At 40.4% G+C, this 26181-nt stretch overlaps 1 long non-coding RNA gene across 1 annotated transcript in view; it reads left to right on the top strand.

Moving 5' to 3' along the window:
* Positions 1-6286: 6286 nt before the first annotated feature.
* The window catches only part of LOC129481795 (uncharacterized), a 33902-nt gene continuing 14007 nt past the window's right edge, over positions 6287-26181 (top strand). Inside the window, exons 1-3 of the long non-coding RNA XR_008657510.2 lie at positions 6287-6334; positions 13060-13150; positions 25749-26039. This is a non-coding gene — a long non-coding RNA (uncharacterized lncRNA). The remainder of the gene's footprint in view (positions 6335-13059; positions 13151-25748; positions 26040-26181) is intronic.

Here is a 26181-nt window from a genome sequence, read left to right as displayed (position 1 = left end):
CCCAGGACCTTTTCTCTGGCTTCCTTTCAAACATCTGTTGATGACCAATCTTGTCCCCTGGGCATTCACAGTGGCCCGTGGCCAGCCGCAATAAACTTAAGAATTGGAGCTTCATTCCAGCAAGTAAAGTTCTGCTTCCCCTTCTTTAGGCCTTCAGTGAATTAAAATTCTGGCGCCAGACACTTATTTGCTCTGATTGCTACCTGTTCATGGTTTTCCCTAATACTCCTATCATCACTGAAGATCCTTGCTGGACCACTGTGATAACAATCACCACCTATCTCAGCCAAATTCCACATAACACCTGTGTGACTATACCCTCCTCCTGCTGGGCACAACCTGTCAGTCTAGACCTTCCTCCGTACTACCCTGAAAATCTGCCCAAGTTGTCTGAGCCTCCCCAGTGGGTGTATGCTCAGGATCTTGGCCTCACAATCTGGCCTGTCTGAAACCAGCCAAGCCCTGGTTCTGGCTCCATGCTGAGCCCCTAATAGATAAAATTGTAACTATAGTGCCCATAACCTATGTTTTACTTCAGTAGTCATTAGTGGCCAGTAGTTGTAGATGTATCCCAGACTGGCTCATCAGAAATGGGGAAAGGAAAACTTTGACCTTCATTCCTTTGTTTATGACTCAGACTCTCCTCTAGCTTATAAAGCTCCCCAGCCTCTGCCTAGCAAATACAACACCACCATCTGCTAGCTCATGAAGTACCAAAGACAGGAAGCTGGCATCTTGGCTTGGGTTCAGATTAACTGTGTGATTTTGAGAAGCCACTCTTCTCTTGTCTGTATTGGGACTAATACCATTTACCTTCCAGAGTTGTTGGGAGACTCAATGTGCCGTTAATCTCTACAATACCTGGAAAGTTACAGCTACCATTGATTATCAGAAGAAAAGCTTATTTTCAACAGCCAATTACAAACATACACGGAATCCAGAGAATTATGCAAAACAGGTTTTATTATCTCCCATCCAGTTGCCCATTTGCCCATACAGACCCGGACCTGGATGGGTGTCTGTTATCTCCTGGATCTCCACTCTTTTCCCTTTTATTTCTCTCTGCCTCTCACCCAGCGAACCCTGGCCCCATGTTTACCAGGAGCCACACCATCTAACCATGGTGACAGTTTTCCTAGCTCCAGTCTGATAGGACGTGTGAATGCAAGTTTTCTCGATTCTGTGATGACAGTGACATGCCAGCAAAGCTTAAAAGAAACCTCAGACCGTGCTGTCAATCTTCTTGGCCCCATGAGCTACTTCCCGCCGGCATCTCAGCACCCTCCATCTCTGTTGCCATTGTCTCTCTCCATGTGCAACTGGCAATCACATAGGTCCATTTCACCCCAGCACACTGGCATGGGGCCCAGACTGACCACCGAGAGCTTATCTTAAAGGATTGCCAAAATGTGAGGTGAGAAAGGAGCTCTGTGTGCAAGGACACCATCTAGGTCTGGAACTACTAGTGCCATGTTGATGGCATATGGGAAGAACTGGTCTGCGGATGAAGCCAATACAGAGGGGTGGCAAGAGTGATGGGAAGTATTTGAGTTTTGCTTCCATAGAAGAGCCTGAGATGGGGATTCTCATTCAAGCTATTTATTAAGAAATTAGTTTCAAAAAAAAAGTGTGAGTGTGCATTGTGGGGGCAGGTGAGGAAAGTAGGCTAGGACAAGAAATTGAGCTAAGTAAGGATGTGGTCTCCACTGGGGTCCAGCTTTTGCCTGATCTCACAGAGAACTCTGGAGCAAGCATTGCTCCTCAGAGTTGGTCATGCTTGTTGTAAGGGAACCAGCCTTTTGTACCTCAAGTTAGTCAGTTAGTGACTGAGCTACTCCAGAAATAAAGAGGTAATGGGGCAGTGGGGTGAGAAACAACTCCCAAGGTAGAAGAGGAGGCCATGAGCTGTCAAGGGTCAATACTGACTGTACTGAGGGAGTATGCACTGCTGGCTCATGTGGATCTGGTGGAATACCAAGAGTGTCTACTATAGGGAAAGAGAAAGTCCTGGTGAAAAATTCAGGGACTAAGGACCTGAGCTTTGGAGTCAAAAGCTCAAAAGCTTTGGGTTCACATCACATTTCCTACACTTGCTGCCTGTATCATCCTGGGGAAGTTACTTAGTTTTTGCACCACAGTTTCTTTATTTGTCAAGGGGGGATACTAGTAATACCTACCTAATGAGAAAATGTGTGTAAAGCACCTAGGAGAGTGCTTGCCATGTAGAAAGAACAGTGCTGTGTCCCTGCAGTAGAGAAAGGCAGCCCCTAAGAGAGTCAGTTCCCAGGACATCTGATGAACTCACACTGGGCCCCAAAGACTGCTCTGTTTCTACTGTATATTGAATGTGAGAAATGAAGTAAACAACAAAAACATCCAGGACTCATGCATTACTGGGGCTGGATATTACCAGGAACAAGTGTCTCTGGAGAGGCACTTTTCCGAGACACTTAGCAGAAGCGGGAGTGGGGAAAAGCAGAGTTGTTCACTGGGCATTCCCCGGAGTGATTTCTGAGGGTTCATTTCTAAAGGCAAATACAGTAAACTGCCCCACTAAGGAGTGACCCAGTGTACCAGAGGCTCTGGAAATATGCAGATGGAATTTCTGGGATTCACGATCTTGCAATGTGTTGTTTTCCCTTTTGTCAAGCGGTAGCCCCAAGGGGACTGGCAGCAAGCTTTTCTCAGTACCATAGATAAGCAAAGAGCAGCTGAAAGAGGCTCTCTTGTCAGTCCCCGAGGTACAGGCGGTCAGCTGAGAGTCCTAGCAAAGCACACAAAGGAACACAATTGGCATTTACACTAACGATGCGACGGAGCTCTAATCCTCTGCCCTTTGACCCGGTACTATATTCCGATAGGTCAGAGCATCCTTGCTTGGCTTCCCTAATGCACATTATCTTCTCTGGTCAATAAAATTTCGCTCTGTCTCTGCACTGACAATAGATGTGAAGGTCAGCTCGCCCCCTCCAGCTGCAACAGTGTCTGAACTGTCAGTGGGAATTTAAATTAAGGATATAGGTAATCATTTCATTGCTTTTAGGCAAAAATGGAAGATTTGTTGCTCTGGCTGCAATCAGATTCTCAGAAGAAGTGAAAAGATCTCTGGGCTCCCAGGGGAAAATATTTTAAAGTGCCTGATGGGCTAAAGCACACGGTGGCCTCACACAGCAAATCTCCTAAGAGAAAGAAGCTATCCATTACATATTTCTTGTTGCAAGCCACCTTCTTTCTCAGCTTTCACTATCAAACACTGTCACATCTAGTGGACGGGCAAAGTCGTAATTGGAGTGAAATGAATTTTGAACAAAAAGAAGTTCAAGAAAAGAAAGGCAAGCATAAATAAAGGAGTGGCTGAAGATCCGGGAGGAAGGGAAGCTGCATGTAGGCCTGGGGGCCTGAGCCCTAGGCCAACTCTGGAACTTTGCTGCTGACCAATTCTGGGACCTTGGGTAGGTCCATTAACCTCTCTGGGACTCAGTGTCCTTATCAGCAAAATGATTTGATTGAGGTTAAAAGTCCTCTAATATCCTTTCTGGTTCCAGTATTTCCTGAGCTTAGAAGTCATTTTGGCTTATAGCTGTTTAGGGTACAGTAGTCTCATTTTAGAAAGACAGGGGATAAGAGATGTGGTTTACCCTCAGAATCCTCAAATCCTATAAAGTTGAGCTGGAATGGAGCTCCACAGATTACCCTGTCCAACCTGCTTATTTTGAAGATGGAAAAACTAAAGTGACTTTTCTACTTGGTTTTTTAAACCCAAAACTTTCTCTTGATCTTTTTTCTTTCTATCCTCTTTTCCTAGCTCTCTTTTCTTGACCCTTCTTTTAGATTATTGATGGAAGATCTTCAAATTTAGTTCCAATTTTTTCTTTAAAGGCAGTGAGAAATAGAGAAAAGGATTAGGAAGAGAAGGAAGCTAATTCACACTTCTTTGAAAAGAGTCAGAAGGAGATTCCAATTGCGGACTTTATACACAATTTCCAGGACCATTAGAGATTTAATTGCAAAAATCCAAACAACTTAGTACTAGATGCAAATACACACACACACACACCACACACACACACACACACACATAGAACCTTGTTATGGGTGAGAATATGATGCTTAAGGTAGAAAAAATGAATAGACCAACATATTACAGTCACATAAAAATTAAGAAGAATTGTACACTCAAAATACCTGCACAAAATTATATGTCAAAAGAAAGTCATGAAAAAAATGTGCAATTCATGGAAAAGATAGAATTAGTCTTCTTAATATAAGAAGTTTTCTTACAACTTAATATGAAAAATATGAACACATAGTAAAAAAACAAAATATATAAATTGGCAAGTCACAGAAGAAATAAAAATACTCCACCTCAATAAATACAAATAAATACCAACTTAAAAAAGTTGTCAGATATGTTTCACTTATGAAGTAGACAAGTTTATATTACTTTCATTTTTTATAGTGACAACAGCTCACTTTGGTAAACGTAAAAATCTCCTGGTAGAAGTGTAAATGGGGTATTGTTGGTAACATGGCCTCACATGTAATGCTCTTTAAAACTGAGAACACCCTCTAACGTAGAAATCCCACCTCTAGGAATTCCATATATAGGAAACAATCCAACAAAATAGTCAAGGATGCCTTATTAGATCCCCTTTCAGCAGCTTCTGTAGAGTGAAGTTCCCCCTGAGCCTATCCACAGGGCTGCCCAGAATAGACAAGGCTACATCTCTACTCTTTACCCTAAGCTTACCAATAACACCATGAGTGACCCTGCATATTGGTTTATTCAGTCTGCCATAACAAAATACCACAGACTGGGTGGCTTAAACGAAAGAAATAAAGTTTCCCACAGTTCTGGAGGGTCAAAGTCCAAGATTTCTGGTTTCTGGTGAGGCCTCTCTTCCTAAATTGTAGACAGTTGCCTTCCTACTCTTTACACACACACACACACACACATATCTCTTATGTCTCTTCCTCTTGTTATAAGGACATCAGTTCTATTGGATTAGGACCCCACCCTTATAACTTTATTTATTCTTAATTACATCCTTAAAGGTCCTATCTCCAAGTGATTGTGAGAGTTAGGACTTCAACATATGAATTGGCAGGGGGAGGGCAATATTCAGTTCATAACACTCTAAGTGAGCCTATTTATTTGCTCATTCAATTGTTCATTTAGCATTTATCAAGCAACTATAATTGCAAGGCCATATGCTATGTCCGGGATGTGTGCTTGTTATACTTGTCATTCTTCCCTGACCATGGGTTATGTGAATCTGGGCTGAGATTTCTAATATAAATTATCAAAGTTGTGTACTAAAAAACTGAAAGGCAGAAAACTTATTTCTACACTAAAACCTGCACATGAATGTTTGCACCACCTTTATTCATAAACTGCTGAAACTTGGAAGCGGCCATGATGTCCTTCAGCAGGTGAGTGGATAAACAAACAGTTACTTCTATGCAACGGAATATTATTCAGTGATGAAAAGGAATGAGCTATCAAACCACAAAAAGACCTGAAGTAAATGTAAATGCACATTCCTAAATGAAAAAAAAAATCTGAAAAGTTGGAATCATACAGTATATGATTCCAACTACATGATTTTCTGGAAAAGGCAAAAACTACGGAAATAGTAAAAAGATCAGTGGTTTCCAGGGGTTGGCAAAGAGAGAGAGAAATGGGTGGGGCACAGGGAACATTTAGGGCAGTGAAACTATTCTGTGTGAACCCTAGTGGTGGATACTTCTTAATATACATTTGTCAAAACCAATAGAAGGTACAAAACAAAGAGTGAGCCCTAATGTAAACCATAGACTTTAATTCATAACGACATATCGTTATCAGTTTATTGATTACAACAAATACTCCACACTGATGCAAAATGGTAATAATAGGGAAAATGGGAGGAGGTGGTGAGTGGGTGTAAGGGAATTCTCTAGTTTCTGCTCATTTTTCTGTAAACTTAAAAACTGCTCTAAAAGATAAAGTCTATTAATTTATTTTTTAAAGGCAGAAAATTGAAGGGTAGAAAACATTGTTCTCTCCGCCCTTCCTCTCCTCCATCTACACATACACACTCATTTGCAGTCACTGAAAGGACTTCCAGAAGCTTCAAATCTGAATATTTCAATACCTGGAACCCTGTCTCAGGCCTTTCCTTGGGAATACTCCTTTCCCACTCACCCTGGCCGGACTTTGACTTGGCATGGTTGCTGTGGTAACACTTCTCAGACATTATTCTGAAGGGAAATGCAGCCCCTTAGCAACATTTATTGCTCTCACAGTTCAGAACTGGACTGATAAAATGACTCCAGGATAGCTCCTGGTATGGTAAGTCAGCCCAGAAAACACCTTGTGAAAAAGATGACCCCCACCTCCTTAAAGCTGCCTTTGTTCTGTAAATCACTTAGAGACAGGAGAGTTCTGTCAAGTCACAGTGGAGTTTCGCTTGCAGGTCAGAAGTAGCAGGAAAAAAAGAAAACCGAAGAGAAAATTGCTGAGGGTTTCAAGTTAGCCAATCTTGGGATTTTCTTCTTTGAGTTGTGTAATAGAGGTCCATTGTCTTTTAGAATAGAAAAATCTGAGTCTCAACTTTGATGCTTTATGAATGGGACCAGGAATCTGTTGCATAATATGACAATTAAATTTTCAAAGACTTTTCTATTAGATTCCAATGCCTGCCACTCCACGTGGTCATTAGACCTTCACGTGGGTATCATAAGGCATGGCTCATTTCTCCACGTCCGGATGGCAGCTGCGGGTGCTGGGCTGACCTCGGCTCATCACCCCATTCCCCAGGCCCCACAGCCAGCCCTCGGGATACTGTGTGAGGAAACATTTAGTGCAGTCTGAAAGGATACAGGACAAGGAGCACTGTCCCTCTTTCACTTCTCTCTTTCTTAGGAAAAAAGCATTCGATAACCAATGCCATTCTAGCCTTAAGGGGAGAGAAATAAACCCACTGACAAGCAAAAAAATACTACGTCCAAACTGGCTTTTGGTTATTATAAAGTTACTCTAGGTATTTTGGCCTTTAAAAAATACTGTAATCATAAGAGTCCAAACTTATATTTTAAGTAAGGCCAAACCCCCTTCCCTGTCCCACAATAGACCATAATATATGAAGGCCACTCCCCCTCCTGAAAATGGCATGATTGGAGATGGTTAGGAGGATGTCAGAGGCCAAGCCAAAGTGGCATTTCTCTACCTCTCATGGAAATGGTTATTCTGCTCCCTTGCAAGTGTAAGAGTGCATTACTGTAGCAATAATGCATGAAATGGTATTCCAAGTGGTATTAAATGGTTAATAAATCTCTCTAAGCACCTAACTTTCTTCTGGGGAGGGATTCAGACACCGGGGATAATGGGATCTATAGCTTATTATCTGTACCACACAGACTCCAGATAACCAATGGGAGCTCAATATCTAACCCCTTTATAGCATCACTGCAAATTGGAATGCATTGAGCATTGCCATCTCTAAACTCCTAGTCAAAATTGAAGCTGTGTCTAATCAACTGGAACGACAAGACCATTGAGCAATAGAATCTGTCACTTTGGATCACCATGGCCTGTCTACTCAATCCAGATGGATGTGCCTCAAGTCCCTGACCGCTTGGAGAGTGATGCGCTGTGAAGATGGTGTGGTGGCCAGCTCAGTGATGTCTCAGGCTGATCGTTTCATTGCAAAGACGCCTGACCTTGAATCAAGCCATTTATTCTTAATGTCTGGCAAACAGTGTTCAAATTTTTAAGTATTTGAATTTTTAACCGATGGCTCTCTTCCCCTCCAAATTATATGCCAGAGAAAAAAGAATTATGTCTTAGAAATAATGTTCATCTGTCTCAAGTGCTATGAAGTTAACGCCTTTATGTGAAGGTTTGCGTAAGGGGAAGAGGGAAGTGCTTTTGTCCATTCCACAGACTTACACAGCTGTCCCGGATAAATTGGCCCTAAATGACCTCTGCCAGAGCCATGGGTTTTTATTCCAGTCTCCATTATCTATTGTCTATTTATCCAGTTTTGCTAGTGGGTGACAGAATGGAAGGGGAGTGAGATTCTGCAGAGACTAAAAGTCTTATGTTCTGCCACGTGTCCTGGCTTCATGGGTCTGGCTTCTTGTGCCAGTCGATTTTATTGACATTATTGTTTGTCCCAGTTTCAGTATGTAATTGGCTAATTTTTTATCGGTGACTGCGAGTCATTTGTTTCTTTTTGATGTTAATTGTACGGAAAGCAGTTGAAAGGAGAGTTCCGTGTTTCTTCTCTAACAGGAAGCATGCTTGAAAGTCACAATAGAGAAAAATGAGAAAATCTGATTTGTCAAATGTACCTTTGGAAGATAAATGACAGTCATTGATTGTGCTAGAAGATTCGATTTCCAAATGATTCCCAGTGCTCAGAAGTGTAACACAGCACTAACTCCATTCAACATCTCATGGCAGATCAGCAAATGATCAGCTTTCAAACAATAACAAACTCTGATAAGAATATCTGTGGAAAAGGTGACCCGAAGCTCATCCTTCTTGACTCAAAAACTATCTCTTACTTTTTGTTCACTGAAGGTCTATTCTGATTTGGGAAATATCCAGATGAGGTGTGCCAAGTGTGAAAAACATATGACAATTTTAAACTTTACCTAGGGATGAATTGATGTCACTGAAAATCAATATTTCAGAGACCACAAACACACAGAAAAACCTGGAGAAACTTGCAACTAGACTGCTTGAAAGATACTTGTCTTTTATTGTTCATTTGTTTGCCTTAAAAACTTTTACCACCTATAGGATACAACCCTGGAATATGACCCTTTGACTTTTAATATTTGCTATGATCTCCTGCTTCTTAGTTATGCATGTCTTTTCCTGAAGTCTGCCTACCAATACCCTAAGAAGTATCCTGTAAAGATAGTTTCTCCATTCCCCAAGCAATCACACTGGGAAATTTTCAATTAGGAAAACAGTGATTGGAAATTGAACTCTGCAAGTCTATGGAATTCTTTTGAAAATATCTAAACCCAGTCATAATACTTTTCATGTCTCAGATGTAGAAACTTATCGTGAGTTGAAGAATGTATCAATGCTTTAGGGGAAACTTACAGTAATGGAATAACAGCTGGTGCAGTGTATGAGGACCAAGATGGCCATATACAACCACACAATTGAGAGAAGTCCTGTTTTCATTTTCATGAATGATCAGACTTTCACCTAATTATCATATCTAGCCTATTTTTGTTAGTGTTCACACGGTAGATTGAGTGCTTGATTGACTAATGATTTACACCATGCAACTGCTAAAGATCATGATAGTAGCAATCCAGAAGCATATCAATGCAATTTGTTTGCTGTGCTAAATCAATCAAAATATTGTTCCCAGTTTTCCTTTAATGGTTTTACTGAAACAATTTTACATACTCTGCCATTAGCCATCCATCCGACACTTTCCCTTTTGAAGCTATAAAAGAATTTTAAATTTAGGGTTTGGGTAGAGGTGTATGGAGTCACACATATAGGAATCCATTCTTGTTTTCAATAAGGCATTTCTATTAGCTTTGTTCTGTAGATGATTTCTGTAGATTTGATCTAATAGATCTAAATTCTTTTGGATTTGTTTCTGTAGATGTGATATTACTTTGAAATGGAAAGTAACTCTATGAGGGATCACAGTGTGTTTGTCTAGGCTAGACCTAGGACTCAGATATTTCTGATCAATAGAATTAGTAAGGAATACCTTTTACCCTATATATATGTACCCCCTGCATTACATAAGAGCTCAAGAGACTCCTAGGGGCATTATGAGCAAAAACACACTGTGGGAAAGAGATATTAATTAGTCACAAAAATGAGTTTATAATTAAAAACTATAATTAGCACCATTACCAACTGAACTACAGAGGGTCAAGAAAGACTTTCTGGATAAATGATGTTTAATTAACAGCTAAAGAAGATATAGGAATAATTGGCTGAAGAGGTACAGTTTGAGGATAGAGGTATGTGAGCAGAAGAAAGAAACTACGTGAGCAAAGGCCTTATAGTAGGAAGGGAGTATAGAGCATTTAAAAATGTGGAGAAGTCTACTGTGCTCTCCAGGACTAGGAGAGGATGACAAAAATGGAGACTGATGGGCAGGCTCAAGATATCTGGGAGACAGAATATACAGGCTTGGTGAGGGACATCATATGGTAGGAAGGTAGGTGAGGCAGATCATTCCCAGCTTTCTCACTTGCATAACTGGATGGCTGTGATATTTAATGGGCTACAGAACCCCGAAAGAGAACTAATTTTGGAGGGAGTATGAATTTTTTTGGGATAAGTTAAACTTGAGATGCTCATGAGGCATCCAAGAGAAGATGCCATGTAGGTAATGGCCTATACGGTTTAGAACCGAAAGACAATATATGGACTATAGATATGCATTTTGATATGACTGGCACATGACTAGTAATTAATGGTTTAGAACCCAAAGACAAGATATGGATTATAGATATATATTTTGATATGACTGGCACATGACTAGTAATTAAAGTAGAGGACATGAATAAGTTTCTTAGGAAGAATATAGAGAATTAAAAGAAAAGAGGGCTAGGGTTCAATCTTGAAGAACTCAAATATTAATGGTCAGTGGAGTGAAATATTCAAGAAAAGGCTTTAGACAAAGAAACTGGATAGCTAGAAGGAATATAAGAAGGGTGTGCTATCACAAGGACCAAAGAATAAGAGAGCTTCAAGAAAAAGGAGTATGGATGACAGTGGAAGGATTGACAATAGATGAAATACACAGGGCATTGAAAAAATATCCATTGTACTTGGTGACCTGGAGGCCATTATCAGAACTGCTCTCTAAGCCAATGGGGTCAGAAACCAGCCTGGGACAGGTGAAGGAAAGGGACAGGAAGTAGGGAAACAGAAACCTCAGGTAGAGAAAACCTTGTCAACTTGTAAACCCTTGCGGGGATTCATAGGAATAATTAAGGAAGGAGATTCTGTAAAAGTGTCAAAAGCTAGTGAAAACTTAGACTGGTGAGAACTAGGTGTGAATGTTCATATTAATTGTATCTGTACTGACTTCTTGTTGAAGCTTGATTAGTATTCCACAAAAGCCAATAAGCCTTAAACGAGGGACCCCTAACCCCTGGGCCAAGGACTGGTATTAATCTGTGGCCTGTTAGGAAAGAGGCTGCACACCAGGAGGTGAGCAGCAGCCAAGCAAGCCTTACTGCGTGAGCTCCACCTCCTATCAGATCAGCGGTGGCATTAGATTCTCATAGGAACATGAACCCTATTTTGAACTGCACATGCAAGGGACCTAGGTTGCATGCTCCTTATGAGGACCTAACGCCTGATGATTTGAGGTGGAACAGTTTCATCCTGAAGCCACCCCCCACCCCGACTTCCAGGGAAAAATTATCTTCCACAAAACCAGTCCCTGGTCCCTAAAAGGCTGGGGACTGCTGCCTTAAACAATTAACCAAAATACGATCAGATCACATTTTGTCATCTTAAAAACGAAATTAAGTCATAGAGCACAGCAAACTAATTGATTACTTGGCACTTGGCCTATAAATAATTGATCCAGGCAAACATATAGTTTTGGCTCCGAGTTGCCTCCCTCATAAGCACAGACATCCATCCATACACGGAGGCATTTAATCCTGGCTAACATATAAGAAGGTAAAAAAAAGAGGTGTCTTTGTGAGAAGGGTGCCCACAGTGGCTGGCAAGTAAAACAAATGATTAAAAAGCAAGCAACTGTGGAAAATTAGACGTAGTGTGGCCCCTCCAGTTGGGGCAGCTGCTACTCTGTTTGAGCTGAGTATATTCATAGGAGATGCCAGATATACAGAGTTCTATGTGAAATCTGCTAATAGACATAATATGTCAACATTTGAAAGGTATTTCTAGCCTATGGCCTGCCAATTTGTGACTCCTGTTGTAGAACTACAAACTTAAATTTAGTGGATGTTTTACAAGCACTTGCTAACTGCAAATGCCTATACAGGCTCATGGAGAAGTAGAAATGTCATGGCCCAGATCTCTGAGAGGTCATTACCAAGCAGAGAGGCATCTCTACTTCTCCATGAACCTGTATAGCCATTCGCAGATAGCAAGTGCTTGTAAAACCTTTAAAATGGAATGAGCAGTTAATTTTGGCTGGAGAGAGGGCCATCACAAGACTTCATGAAGGTGACACTTGTACTGGGCTTTGAAGAATTTCAATGGAGAGGAACGGAATCAGAGGAATAAATAATTTCTCAGCAGTACACCAAATCTTCTCTTACAGTATGTAGTGTAACCTTCAGAATCAAAACAAATGCCAGCACAAGGCACAATTTTTCTAGGTTCAAAAAGCTTTGTTTTGACATGCTAACAGCCCCAGTGCAGATAGAATCACTCTATTAAAGAGGTGATTACTTAGCAAATGACATCATCTGGTAATTTGCTTGTTGCTCTTAATGGTAAGAGTAGCAACCAACACATGCATTGCTTTATAGTTTACCTACAGCTTTTACACCATCTCATTCAAGGACGCAATTTAGCCAAGATGCTCCCAAGCCTGGATGGCGATCTGGTGTCATTTTCGATGCCATGCAGGGACTCCTTGTAAACAGTCCCAGGGCTAGTGTAGTTCTGTTTTCTTTGGACACTGTCTAGATCCTTTCCATGGAAGAGGCCAGGCATTTTTGCACTCATTGAATATATTCTTTCAAGTAAAATATAGTGTGTGGTGGGGGAGGGGAGGAACCCACCCAAGTTCAGGTTCACAGGAGCAACATATTCTTATTGGCCCTGAATCTCTGAGCCTTCATCTCACTCCTGTGACAGAATGTTAGCCTATGAATTCCCTGAGTCGTGCAGAGGGCAGTGTTGAGTGGGACAACTCAGGGATGACATAGTTCTTGTCCTGCTATCCTGCCTTCTTCACCTCTGTGGTAGCTTCTGTCCCACAGGGTCAATTCCTGACAGGTATAGCTATGTGCAGGCCCTTCTCAGGGTTTTCTGAAGAATATTGCAAGAAGCCTTTTCTGGAGGAAAAAATGTTTATTTCTTCATTCTAGTGGCTACAAGAACCTACTAGGAAGGAAACAGCAGGAGCACCTTGGGTTCAAAGTACCTGCTTCTTGTGTTTCATCATGACAGCAGAAACAGGTTGGTTTAAAAAAACAAAATTGGGACCAGTACCAGTGGCTCATGACTATAATCACAGCAGTTTGGGAGGTCAAGGCAGGAGAACTGCTTGAGGCCAAAAGTCTGATACCAGCCTGGGCAACATAGCAAGACCCTATCCCTACAAAAATAAAAAAGTTAGCTGTGCACAGTGGTGCACACCTGCAGTCTCAGCTACTGAGGAGACTAAGTGGGGAGGGTCAGTTGAGCCTAGGAATTCAAGGCTGCAATGAACTATGATCCTGCTACTGGACTCCAGCCTGGATAAAGAAGTGAAACCCTGTTTCTGAAAACAAACAATAAAAATGTGGACATTGAAAAATGTGGCCATTCACACAGAATGTAAGCAGAATGGTGATTCTTAGCAGCAACTTTAATAACATCTGAAATCGAGCCTCCTTGCTCTCAGTCCCCACCCCTTATCTCAATGGTTCTCAAACATTCAAACATTTCTGTGCCCAAAACAGCCACCTAAGCATTGTAATAAATGCAAACTCCTGAGACCCAGTCCAAAGAGACTGACTCACGTGGTCTAACATGAGCCTCTAAAATCTGAATTTCTAATGGGAATTTCAGATCATTCTGAATCAGGTGACACTTGACTTTGAGAACCACTGGTGAGAACCACCTATTTTTCCAATCACTTCCTACTGCTAAGATTTATTCAGCACCATGAACTGGTAGAAATGAAGTAAACCTATCAGAAGAGTGACAGGTGTAGAGTCTCTTGTGCCCTGGGGCTCCCATTCAATGTGAATTGTATTTTATAATATACCAAGAGCGCCCAAACACAGAAGTGACCTGGACCTCTCTCAGCATCTGTAGAGGAAGCATTTTAGAAAAGCAGAAAATAAAAGGTAAACTTTCAAAACTGTTGCTTTGTAGAATTTTAAATACGCACCACTAAACTAGAGTCATTTATTTTGTCTCAGAGTCTCAGACTTAGCATGGCTAAATTGCTTCCCGATTGTACCATAGTACAATAGGAATTTATCTACCTTAAGATGAGGAAAATAACTTTTCACTCTCAAAAGCTGAGCCAGAAGACAGGCCTTTCTCTAGTGATCACTAAGCTGAGCTGTCTCTGGACAGATTGTAATAAAACATTCATTCAGTTGGAAGCTCTAGAACATTTGCTTACACTTGCTGCATGTTTACCATCTATTTATGCTCTCTCCCTCTCTCTTTTCTCTTCCCTTCTCTTTCTCTCTCTGTCTCTCTCTCTCTCTCTCTCTCACACACACACACACACACAGAAACACACACACATACACACACACACAACTAATCTTTCAATTGATGTAGTCGGTGCATCGATGATATGAGCCATTTCCTGCTGCTGATCCCATGACTTCCAGAATTCTAGAGGGCAACTCATTCCACTATGTTTTCTTAGCAAATTCCACAGGGGGACACCCATGGTGGGTATTTAGCAGAGCTGCAAAAGTAATGGGATGCTGGGCAATTTTTGTCAAACTAGTTGTTTTTGGTTGACTTATCTATAATACTGAGGGAGCTACACAATGTTATCTGTTTGTAAATAATTGGAAATACTTCCTGAGCTTGCAGGGGAAAGTGCTTTATGGCTAAATGGTGGCGATTCCCCTGGTAGTTTAGTTATAAATCTCCTTGCTGACCTCAAACTGATATCTACCTTTTCTCATCCTTTTTTTTCTCCCTAGAAGGGGAAAAGCAAATAAACGAAACCACACTTGTTAGAACACAATAGTTTGTTAAGAGTGAGGTAGATTAGCTGGTAATTAGTGTTGTTTTAATCAAATAGGATGCAAAGATGAAACCCATGGGATGTCATTTACCTGCAAAAGAAATAAACTTAGAGGAAGAGATTAGTACAAAGGGGAGAGATTTTTGTATTGCGGTTCAGTAAGAGCTGTTTTTTAGGATTATACCCAATTTGGAGACCAAGGGTATTTAGACAATTTTTAAAAATTTAATTCCTGGGGTCAATTAAAATAACAATCCTTTGCATTTGTGTTATGCTTTACAATTTACAGAATGTCTTAAGGTAGTTAAGTTTCAAGTTTTTCTTTCTCGGTATCCTACCTTCAACCATCAAAGTGGGTGGCCTTTATCCCATTAACAGCAATTACGTAAGATAGATGTCCCTAGATGAAATCTTACAGTTCTTTTAAATGAGTTTCTATGGAAAACAGTATCTTAAAAATATTCGTTAATTTTAATTAAAATACTTTCTTTATATTGGTGTACATTTTCCATTGTGCAATTTTTTAAAATCTGCCACTTGAAAACTATATCTGGCTATATTTTGAGCCCAAACCAGTGAAGATAGAAATAAAGCCACACTTTTCAGAAGCCCTCTGCTTCCTCGTAACTCTGAGGGACAGGTAGTGGAAATTATGAGCACACTGGTAATTTCCAATCTGGGGAAGGGAATTGGCATTGGAATATGCATCTATTAACTATGAAATGGACCTGACTCACAGTGTTAAGTAACAGCAAATTCCACAGAGGGACACCCATGGTAAGTTCTTAGCAGAGCTGCGTAGTTAATGGGATGCTGGGCAAATTGGATGCTAGAAAGGAGCATCCTGTGACAGAGCCTCAATGCAAAGGGATGGATCCCTTTGTGTCCATCCTGTGTGATGCAGTTGCCTTCCAGGACTGAGGGGATCAGAGGAGCCTGGTAGCCCAGAGTGGCAGGGGTTGGGGAGTGGGGTGGAGAGGCGAAGAAAAGCAGCAGCCCACTAGTTTTGGGGACCCCAAATAGGAGTGTGTTTTCTGTGAAGAAAAATGAAAATTAATATTGTTATAGGTAGTTAGCCATGAGTGGGGCAGAGAGAGCCCTCCCCTGACCCACTAGAAATGTTGGGTGATGGTTCGGCAATTATTGCATTGCTGCTCTAAAAGTGATAAATTGGAAGCCAATGCCAGGGAGAGGCCATTTCCTGAAGGTCTGCACCTGTTAACATGTTAACTAAAGGCAGATCCCAGGGAGAAGCAACTTCCTGGGCACGCACATTAAGAGATAAAAATGGTGAAGTATGATCTTCCGGGTACACTCCACCAGAAAAAGGAAGGAAGCCTCAGATGGGCATGCATAAAATTCCCTAAACACACTGTGTGTGCTCAATTCCCAAGGGTAAGGAGGGTACCGCGCATGTGGAAAGCCCTAAGGAGAGAATCACGGGGAAAAAGTGAGCCTATACCATCCCAGGATCAAGGCTAAAGGCACTTCTTTTCTCTCTTTGACCTTCAGGTGCCCACTCGGCTCTCTTCCAAGGGTTCTTTCCTTTCTTTCCTGTTCTAAAGCCTTTTTAATAAACTTCCACTCCTGCTCTGAAACTTGCCTCAGTCTCTTTTTCTGTCTTATGCCCGTCAGTCGAATTCTTTCTTCTGAGGAGGCAAGGACTGAAGTTGCTATGGGCCCATATATATACGCTGCGGGTAACTCGGGGTAACTCGAATCTCTGCCACTGCTAAGTATATGAGGTTTTGTAAAAATTCGAAATAGGCGATAAGAAGTAAATAAGATAGAACTGGGACCACAAAAGGAGAAATCAGATCTAGACATAAGTGTATTTTGCTGAGGTCACCCATGCTCTTCATTTAGAGAAAATTAGCTTTAAAATCACAATGTCAAGAGTTCATAGAAACCCATTTCCCAACACTCTCTGCCCATGTTTCTCTGTCTTGTTCTGGTAGCACAGGTTGGCAGTCAACTCAAGGCAGGCAGTTATGGTGGCAGACACATTCCAGATGGAAAGATCATTTTGTTTCTAGACACTGTAACAAAGGCTTTGGCAGTTGGTGAGCAACCCTCCTGCTGGGAGCAGGTGTCTTCCCTCTGACAAGATTGCATTTCATACAGAAGAGCTTGAAGTGGACTGTAACTGGTATCAGGTTGAACAAGTTGGGATTTTGAAAAGGCTTGGCTAACCAGCTTGAGATGAGGAACAATGACATGGGAAACAAATTACTTGTTTGCTAATGTCACAATAATTCAGCCATTCATCTTGAGTGGAGCATGCAGCATTAAGTGTCCTCACTTCCAGCCTCATGTTCTAGTCACTAAAGGCTCAATGGAAATTGTTGGCTGGGAGGACACTGAGTTAGACACATGCACACACACACACACACACACACACACAGCCCCACACCAAAACATACAATACTGTCCTCAGGATCGGAAATTTTGGAAAATAATTCCATCATGTGAGCTAGTATTTTCCCTTAGTGGACTATACCAGAACTCTAAAATATGAGTTTATTCTCTTTGAGTTAATGTTTTCTGCAAACAATTTGACACTATAAAATATCTTTAGAATAACTACTCAAACACCCAATGTATTAGTCCATTTTCACACTGCTATAAAGATACTACCTGAGACTGGGTAATTTATAAAGGAAAGAAATGTGATTGACTCACAGTTCTGCATGGCTGCAGAGGCCTCAGGAAATTTAGCAATCATGGCAGATGGCAAAGGAGAAGCAAGTACCTTCTCCACAAGGCAGCAGGAGAGAGAAAGAGAAGGGGGAAGTGCCAGACACTTATCAAAAAATCAGATCTCATGAGAACTCCCCCACTATCAGGAGAACAGCATTGGGGAAACTACCCCCATGATCCAATCACTTCCCACCAGGTCCCTTCTTTGACATATGGAGGTTACAATTTGGATTATAATTCGAGATGAGATCTGAGTGGGGCACAGCCAAACCATATCACCCAACAACAATAAAATGGCTAAATAGTAATAGAATCGCACAATGAATGAGCAATTATAAATATATGCAACAATATGGATGATTCTCACAAGCACAAGACTGAGCAAAAGAAGTCAGACCTCAAAAAGGGCATACTACGTCATTCCATTTATAAGAAGTACACAAGAGGAGATACCAGTATATGTGGTTGGAAGGCAGGAAATAGTTATTACTCTGGGGATTGGAGAGGATAGTCCAGTGACTGAGGGGCCAGAGAAGGTGCTAATAATGCATGGTTTCTTGATGTAGGGTTGCTTACATGAATGCATCCAGTTTGTGATGATTCATCAAACCAAACACTTGTATGCACTTTCCTTGATGTACATTCTTTTAAAGTTAAATTATTAAATATTCTTATCACATCAGATTTCTGATAAAAAAAATCATGTTTTGCTTTTTTTTTGAAATTTGGGATATTCATCTGCTGAACTGCAGTAAAAGGACAAATTAGACTTTAGATCTTGTTCTTTATGTGTGATGGCTTTGTCTGTGGTTTAGAGAGTCTTGGATTATGAACAGACTTGAGACATGAGGCATCTGAATCAAGCAGTGAGTGTCTTATGGGTTAACTTTAAATATGTTTTCAATTCCCTCCCCAATCAAATTCTAACCATGACCCATTTTGGGTTAACCTTAAACTGGAAATGCATTCTACTACTGTCTCATGTTGAATGTAAAATCCTGCCAGGTGTAAAAAAATAAATTATGTTTTTAAAGTATGTACGTGAGCTTTGGGGACAAAGTTAAATTGAACCCTCCTTTTCCCTAGATTCTTTTACTTTCTCTTGCATACATATTGATCTAACAGATCTTTTTCCCACTCCGTAGATTGTAAGTTGCTGCTATAACTTGATTTTTATTAAGTAGTGTGTTGTATCACAAAGCATGTGGTGGTAATGAACTTAGATGCATGTTGGCAGTGTTGATGTCGAATCCCAGCTCTTCCACTCTCTTACTGGGATCTTAGGCAAATCATTTCCTCTCTTGGAGTCCTCAGTTTCTTCATTGGTAGAATGAGCCATTTGACCTGAATAATCTCTTAAAGATTCATGGATTAACACAAATAAATAGACAAACGTTTGACAAAGCTTTATACACTATAGTAAAAATACCCCCCAGAGCTAAAAATTAAAACAACTGAACCTGTGGAGATAGAGAGTAGAAGGATGGTTTCCAGAGTCTGGGAAGGGTAGTGGGAGGTTGGCAGGGAAGTGGGGATGGTTATTGGGTACAAAAAATAATTAGAAATTATGAATAAAGTCTAGTACTTAATAGCACAACAGGGTGATTATAGTCAATAATGATTTAATGGTATATTTAAAAATAACTAAAGGAGTATAATTGAGTTGCTTGTAACACAAAGGATAAATGCCTGAGGTGATGAGTACCCCATTTATCCTGATGTGATTATTATACACTGCATGCCTGTATCAAAACATCTTATATACCCCATAAATATATATATATACCTACTACCTACCCATAAAAAACAAAAATAATTTTAAAAATCCCACCAGAAGAGTTTCTACTGGGTGATTTTAAGGGGGATAGGGGGTATGGGTAGAGGCGCAGAAAGGCCCTAAATGTTTGCTGGGTTATGGCAAAGAGTTTCCCCACTTATCCCACAATAAAAATTGTTTCAAATAGCATTGGAATGGTAGTGGAAAGTTCAGAAGTTATGACTAGGTTTTTCTCAGACCTCAATTCTACATTTATCCTTGGGTATTACTTGTTGTTGTCCTTACTTAAAACATGGAGTTCTAATAAACAGAAAAGAAAATAACCCACCAGAATGGAATATGTCAAACCAGACTGACATTTGTCATTCAAAGCCAAGGAAGTAAATCTTAACGGAAGCTCAGGAACCGTGTAGTTATAGTGAATCTTTCCCATCAGCTTGCAACTGGGATTCTAGTATCAGGAGAAGCCATATGCCCATCCCCCAGAGGAGGAGTGGTTATGAAGTTCTGGCATGTTTGGGGTTCAGAGAATGCTCTCAACCGGAGTAGATACCAAACTGAGCAATACTGTGTCACAAAGGGGCCATTTTCAGCACCGTAAAATTTCCTTATTTCTTCTACAACTTAGAGCTGGTGTAAGGTATAAGGTTATCAGAAGAGAGGATTTAAGTCCTTCTGAGCACATAATTCCAGCATAACATGAAAAATGTCAAGTTTGGGATGGGAGAAGAGCTGCCACGTCAGATTAGTTCAATTCTTTTCTACCTGGCAACTGTTGACAATTGGCTGCTGTTTGTCACAGATTCATGGAGAACTGAAAAACAAACAAGCAAAGAAACAAAAAACAGTCTTTCTGAACTAAATGCCTCAAGCTTAAGGTCATTTTAAAAGGAAAAGCCTATTTTAATCACCTTGTTTGGAGTTCGGCCCTCTGAAGCCAATTTTAAGGTATCCCATTTAGGCTGTTTATTACAGGAAAAAAAAAAAAAAAAGTTGAGGGTAACCAGTTCTTTGATAGCATGTCTATGAGATTTTTCTCTTGACTTCCTTAAAGCTGTCTTTTCTGAGTTAGTGATACTCTCCAGAAGAATTGCCTGTGAAATCGTTGGAATCGACCCAGAATCCTCTTCTGGCACATGACCTCACAGAATCTCCTTAAGGCATCTTTTCTGATAGCTGAAGGGAAAGCAACTGAATAGATGGCTTGGACTGCCCTGGGTTGTTATAGTTACTTTAAAAAAAAATTGTCAGATTAGAACCTTGCATGGCCCACTAATGAAACTTACAAAGCCTAATAAGAGAAGATGATTTACCATATCCAAGTTACAATAGCTCATTCAGAGGGTTTTTTGGACAGGGGCAGAAAGACTTTTACTGGCTTATACCTAGGTGAATTAAGTCAATTATTCCTGTCAAAAGAAAAACTTTAGACAAAATAAACTTAAAAGGGTTTATTTGAGCAAACAACAGTTCATGAATGGAGCATCGCTCAATCAGAAAGAGATTTAGAGAACTCCACTGCAGCAGCCTGGGTAGCTGGGAACTTGTAAATGCAAAAGGAGATGCTGTCTGGCCCTCAAAACATATCCTTCTCTTACTAGTTCTATAATAAATGTATAATTCATTCAGAAATGAATTATACATTTGAACATTGCTACCTGAGCTAATCTCACTCAAACTAATTTCAGATACAGGGTCCGAAGATATCCCATATTGTTATTGTTCAATTCTAAAGTTGATAGTACAAATGGTACATTACTAAAAGGGTAGATTGTGTCTGTGTTGGAGAAGAGATGGTATAACTGATGCCTTTATTCCTGTTTAGAGGAAAAAAGACTACGGAAAACTGAATAGAATTTGAGTCATGTAAGTATGTATAAATATTCAGAGGGCAGTGCTAAGTACCATTGGGGGTTATCTATTACTAAAATATTGACATACAGATGCTCCTTGACTTATGATAGGGTAACTTCCCAATAAACCCATCAGAAGTTGAAAATATTATAAGCTGAAAATGTATTTAATACATCTAATCTATGGAACAGCATAGCTTGGCCTAGCCTAACTTAAACATGCTTAGAGCACTTACATAAGCATACAGTTGGGCAAAATCATCTAACAAAAAGACTGTTTTATAACAAAGTGTTGAATACCTCATGGAATTTATTGGACACTGTACTGAAAGTGAAAAACAGAATGGTTGTATGGGTATTCAAAGTATGGTTTTTATTGAATGAGTTTCCCTTTCACACAATCTTAAAGTTAAAACATCATGTCAATCTCTGCAGGGTTTTGGTATCAGGATGATGCTGGCCTCATAAAATGAGTTAGGGAGGAGTCCCTCTTTTTCTATTGTTTGGAATAGTTTCAGAAGGAATGGTACCAGCTCCTCTTTGTACCTCCGGTAGAATTCGGCTGTGAATCTGTCTGGTCCTGGACTTTTTTTGGTTGGTAGGGTATTAATTACTGCCTCAATTTCAGAACTTGTTATTGATCTATTCAGGGATTCAACTTCTTCCTGGTTTAGTCTTGGGAGGGTGTATGTGTCCAGGAATTTTTCCATTTCTTCTAGATTTTCCAGTTTATTTATGTAGAGGTGTTTATAATATTCTCTGATGGTAGTTTGTATTTCTGTGGGATCAGTGGTGATACCCCCTTTATCATTTTTTATTGTGTCTATTTGATTCTTCTCTCTTTTCTTCTTTATTAGTATGGCTAGCGGTCTATCTATTTTATTAATCTTCTCAAAAAACCAGCTCCTGGAGTCACTGATTTTTTGAAGGGTTTTTCATGTCTCTATCTCCCTCAGTTCTGCTCTGATCTTAGTTGTTTTTTTTTTTTTTTTTTTGAGATGGAGTCTCGCTCTGTCGCCCAGGCTGGAGCACAGTGGCGCTATCTCAGCTCACTGCAACCTCCACCTCCAGGGGTTCGTGCCATTCTCCTGCCTCAGCCTCCCGAGTAGCTGGGACTACAGTCACCCGCCACCACACCCGGCTAATTTTTTTGTATTTTTAGTAGAGACGGAGTTTTATCGTGTTAGCTAGGATGGTCTCGATCTCCTGACCTCGTGATCCACCCGCCTCGGCCTCCCAAAGTGCTGGGATTACAGGCATGAGCCACCATGCCAGGCCAGTTATTTCTTGTCTTCTGCTAGCTTTTGAATTTGTCTGCTTTTCTCTAGTTCTTTTAATTGTGACGTCAGGGTATCGATTTACATCTTTCCTGCTTTCTCCATTTAGTGCTATAAATTTCCCTCTAAACACTGCTTTTGCTTTAGCTGTGTCCCAGAGATTGTGGTATATTGTGTCTTTGCTCTCAGGCTAATATCCCTGATGAACACTGATGCGAAATCCTCAACAAAATACTTGCAAACCAAATCCAGCAGCACATAAAAAAGGTTATCCACCACAATCAAGTTGGCTTCATCCCTGGGATGCAAGGCTGGTTCAACATATGCAAATCAATAAATGTAATCCATCACATAAACAGATCCAGTGACAAAAACCACATGATTATCTCAATAGTTGCAGAAAAGGCCTTTGATAAAATTCAACACCCCTTCATGCTAAAAACTCTCAATAAACTAGGTATTGATGGAAAGTATCTCAAAATAATAAGAGCTATTTTTGACAAACCCACAGCCAATATCATACTGAATGGGCAAAAGCTGGAAGCATTCCGTTTGAAAACTGGCACAAGACAAGGATGCCCTCTCTCATCACTCCTATTCAACATAGTATTGGAAATTCTGGCCGGGGCAATCAGGCAAGAGAAAGCAATAAAGGGTATTCAAATAGGAAGAAAGTAAGTCAAATTGTCTCTGTTTGCAGATGACATGATTGTATATTTACAAAACCCCATCATCTCAGCCCCAAATCTCCTTAAACTGATAAACAACTTTAGCAAAATCTCAGGATACAAAATCAATGTGCAAAAATCACAAACATCCATATACACCAATAATAGACAAACAGAGAGCTAAATGATGAGTGATCTCCCATTCACAATTGCTACAAAGAGAATAAAATAGCTAGGAATGCAACTTACAAGGGATGTGAAGGACCCCTTCAAAGAGAATTACAAACCACTGCTCAACAAAATAAGAGAGGACACAAACAAATGGAAAAACATTCCATACTCATGAATAGGAAGAATCAGTATCATGAAAACGGCCATACTGCCCAAAGTAATTTATAGATTCAATGCTATCCCCATCAAGATACCATTGACTTTCTTCAGAGAATTGGAAAAAACTACTTTAAATTTCATATGGAACCAAAAAAGAGTCTGCATAGCCAAGACAATCCTAAGAAAATGATAGACTGGATAAAGAAAATGTGGCACATATACAACATGGAATACTATGCAGCCATAAAAAAGGATGAGCCCTTTGCAGGGACATGGATGAAGCTAGAAACCATCATTTTCAGAAAACTAACACAGGAACAGAAAACCAAACACCGCATGTTCTCACTCATAAGTGGGAGATGAACATTGAGAATGCATGGACACAGGGAGGGGAGCATCACATACCAGGGCCTGTTTGGGAGTGGGGGGCTAGGGAGGAATAGCATTAGAAGAAACACCTAATGTAGATGATGGGTTGATGGGTGCAGCAAACCACCATGGCACGTGTATACCTATGTAACAAACCTACACGTTCTGCACATGTATCCCAGAACTTAAAGTACAATAATAAAAATAAAATGGTCATGCTAAATGCAATGAAGTGTCTTGAATCAGATCTTGGAACAGATAAGGGATACTAGTAGAGAAAGAGTGGTAAAATCTGTAGTTTAGATAATAGAAATGTATTGATGTTAATTTCTTGGTTTTGACAAATGTACTGTGGTATATGAGATGGTAGCATTTGGGGAAACTGGGTAAACGATATGCAGAAATTTTCTGGGGTATCTTTGTGATTTTTCTGTAAATCTAAAATTGTTCCAAAGTAAAGTTTATTTTGAAAAATGAAAAAAAAATCATGTCAATCATCGTAACTCAGGGACCACCTGTACTTCCTTCTTAACACCGAAAAAAAGCCTCTCCCCTCAGCCCTGAAGTGGCTGCCTCAGCTCTTCCCTGAGGATCCCAGAACTTCCTCACATCCAGAAATTAAAAGGATTTAACTGGCGCAGCAAGGAGCCTCCAGTACACAGCTGGTGCACTATCGCCTTAATCAGGCTACCTGATGAAATCAGGGATCTCCAATAAGCCATGGCCAACGATGATGTATGGATGTGCTAACAATTAATAGCCTGGAACCATCATTGTTGTTCCTCCAATTATTAGCTAAACAACCTTGGGCAAGTAACTTAATCTTTCGGTGCCTCAGTTTCCTTATCTGTAAAATATCAATAACTCCATACAGTCGATAGCATTTCCTTATCTGTAATATCTATAAGGATAATAGTATCTACTCCAAGGGGTTGTTGATACAATTAAATTGAGTATATGTATATAAAATTCTTAGAACAGGGCCTAGATAAGTGTTGGGGATGATGATGAGGAGGAGGAGGATGATGAAAATATGACTGATCTAGACATGAGCATAGTCACGTGTCCATGAGGCAAATCTCTGATGAGGTGGAGTGTTTGACACTGAAAGGTGAAAACTAAGCTGGTCATGTCCTCTCTTTTGGGGATTATGATTATTGATTTGCACTGAGATGATTTCAGTCTGAGCAATAATTCAAATACTGGTGAGCTACCATTCTTATTATCCATGAAGCATGGTGCATACACCACAGGGATTGTAATAAACCCCCATTATCAAAAGTAGTCTGAGTTTTTCTCCTTTGTGCTGCCTGAAAGAGCATAAATAATACAACTAGAAGAAGAGTTCTGATCACCAACTCACACATCTATATGCAAAATGCTTATTATAGGAATCTTTCAAGAGAACACAAATCCCTAGGGCAGCGGTTGTTGCCCTTTCAAATGAGGTCTACTGGTCTCAGGGTCCCCCAGACTACCTGCTGGCCAGCCGAGTGTGGCATTTTTGGCCTATATGATGTCCATGGCCAGTCTAAGATTTAAAAAAGAAGAAATAAGAAGTTGGGGGTGGGGGAAGAAAGAAGTTTTGCACCTTGTATGTCTAGAGTAATTCTTCCCAGCAAAGAGTGAGTTCTCTGGATGGATTCAAAGCGAAGTCTTAACTATTTTTACTGTTTTAAATGGAAAGTATGCCTTACAAAGGACTGTAAGGTCCTTTGAGATTCAGGTAAGAAATATTGTCCACAAGTTAGGAGAACAGGGAATACAAAAGTATGGATGAACAAAAGTACATCTGCTGGGCTAACCTAGGCTCACTCTGAATTTTCATCTTTTCTCTATTTCCCCCTCTCCCCATCCCTCCCATTTTATTTTCCTCCCAGTGCACCACCGGGAGACAGAAGCCTAAAGTGAAGTAGCAGGAAGTGACTAACCGTGATTGGAGTGGGTCAGAGGGCATTACCCTTGGGATTGGAGACAATTGAAGCAAACACCTGCTCCCACAACAATGCCTCTATGGCCTTGGCCCACTTCCTCTGCTGTGACAAGCATCTTCACAACAGATGAAGCAGGAACTTCATCGCAAAGAAGTCCATGGAGCCGCCAAACTGGAGAAGGCTATTGTAGAAAAATCAAATTATGTTTTATGGTTCTGACCCATCACAGACAGCCAGGTAGGGAAAATACCAGTAGGGAATAAAAGACCATAGGGAATAAAAATGTGTGTCATTGAGACATTCTACCTACATGGCATTTCCATTCTCTAGTCATATTCCTCAGTTTCAGTAAGATTACATCTGAAAGATGGAAAACAGT

Source organism: Symphalangus syndactylus, chromosome 5 (assembly GCF_028878055.3).
Source record: "Symphalangus syndactylus isolate Jambi chromosome 5, NHGRI_mSymSyn1-v2.1_pri, whole genome shotgun sequence".
Taxonomy (NCBI): domain Eukaryota; kingdom Metazoa; phylum Chordata; class Mammalia; order Primates; family Hylobatidae; genus Symphalangus; species Symphalangus syndactylus.
This window is presented reverse-complemented; position numbering and strand designations above follow the sequence as displayed.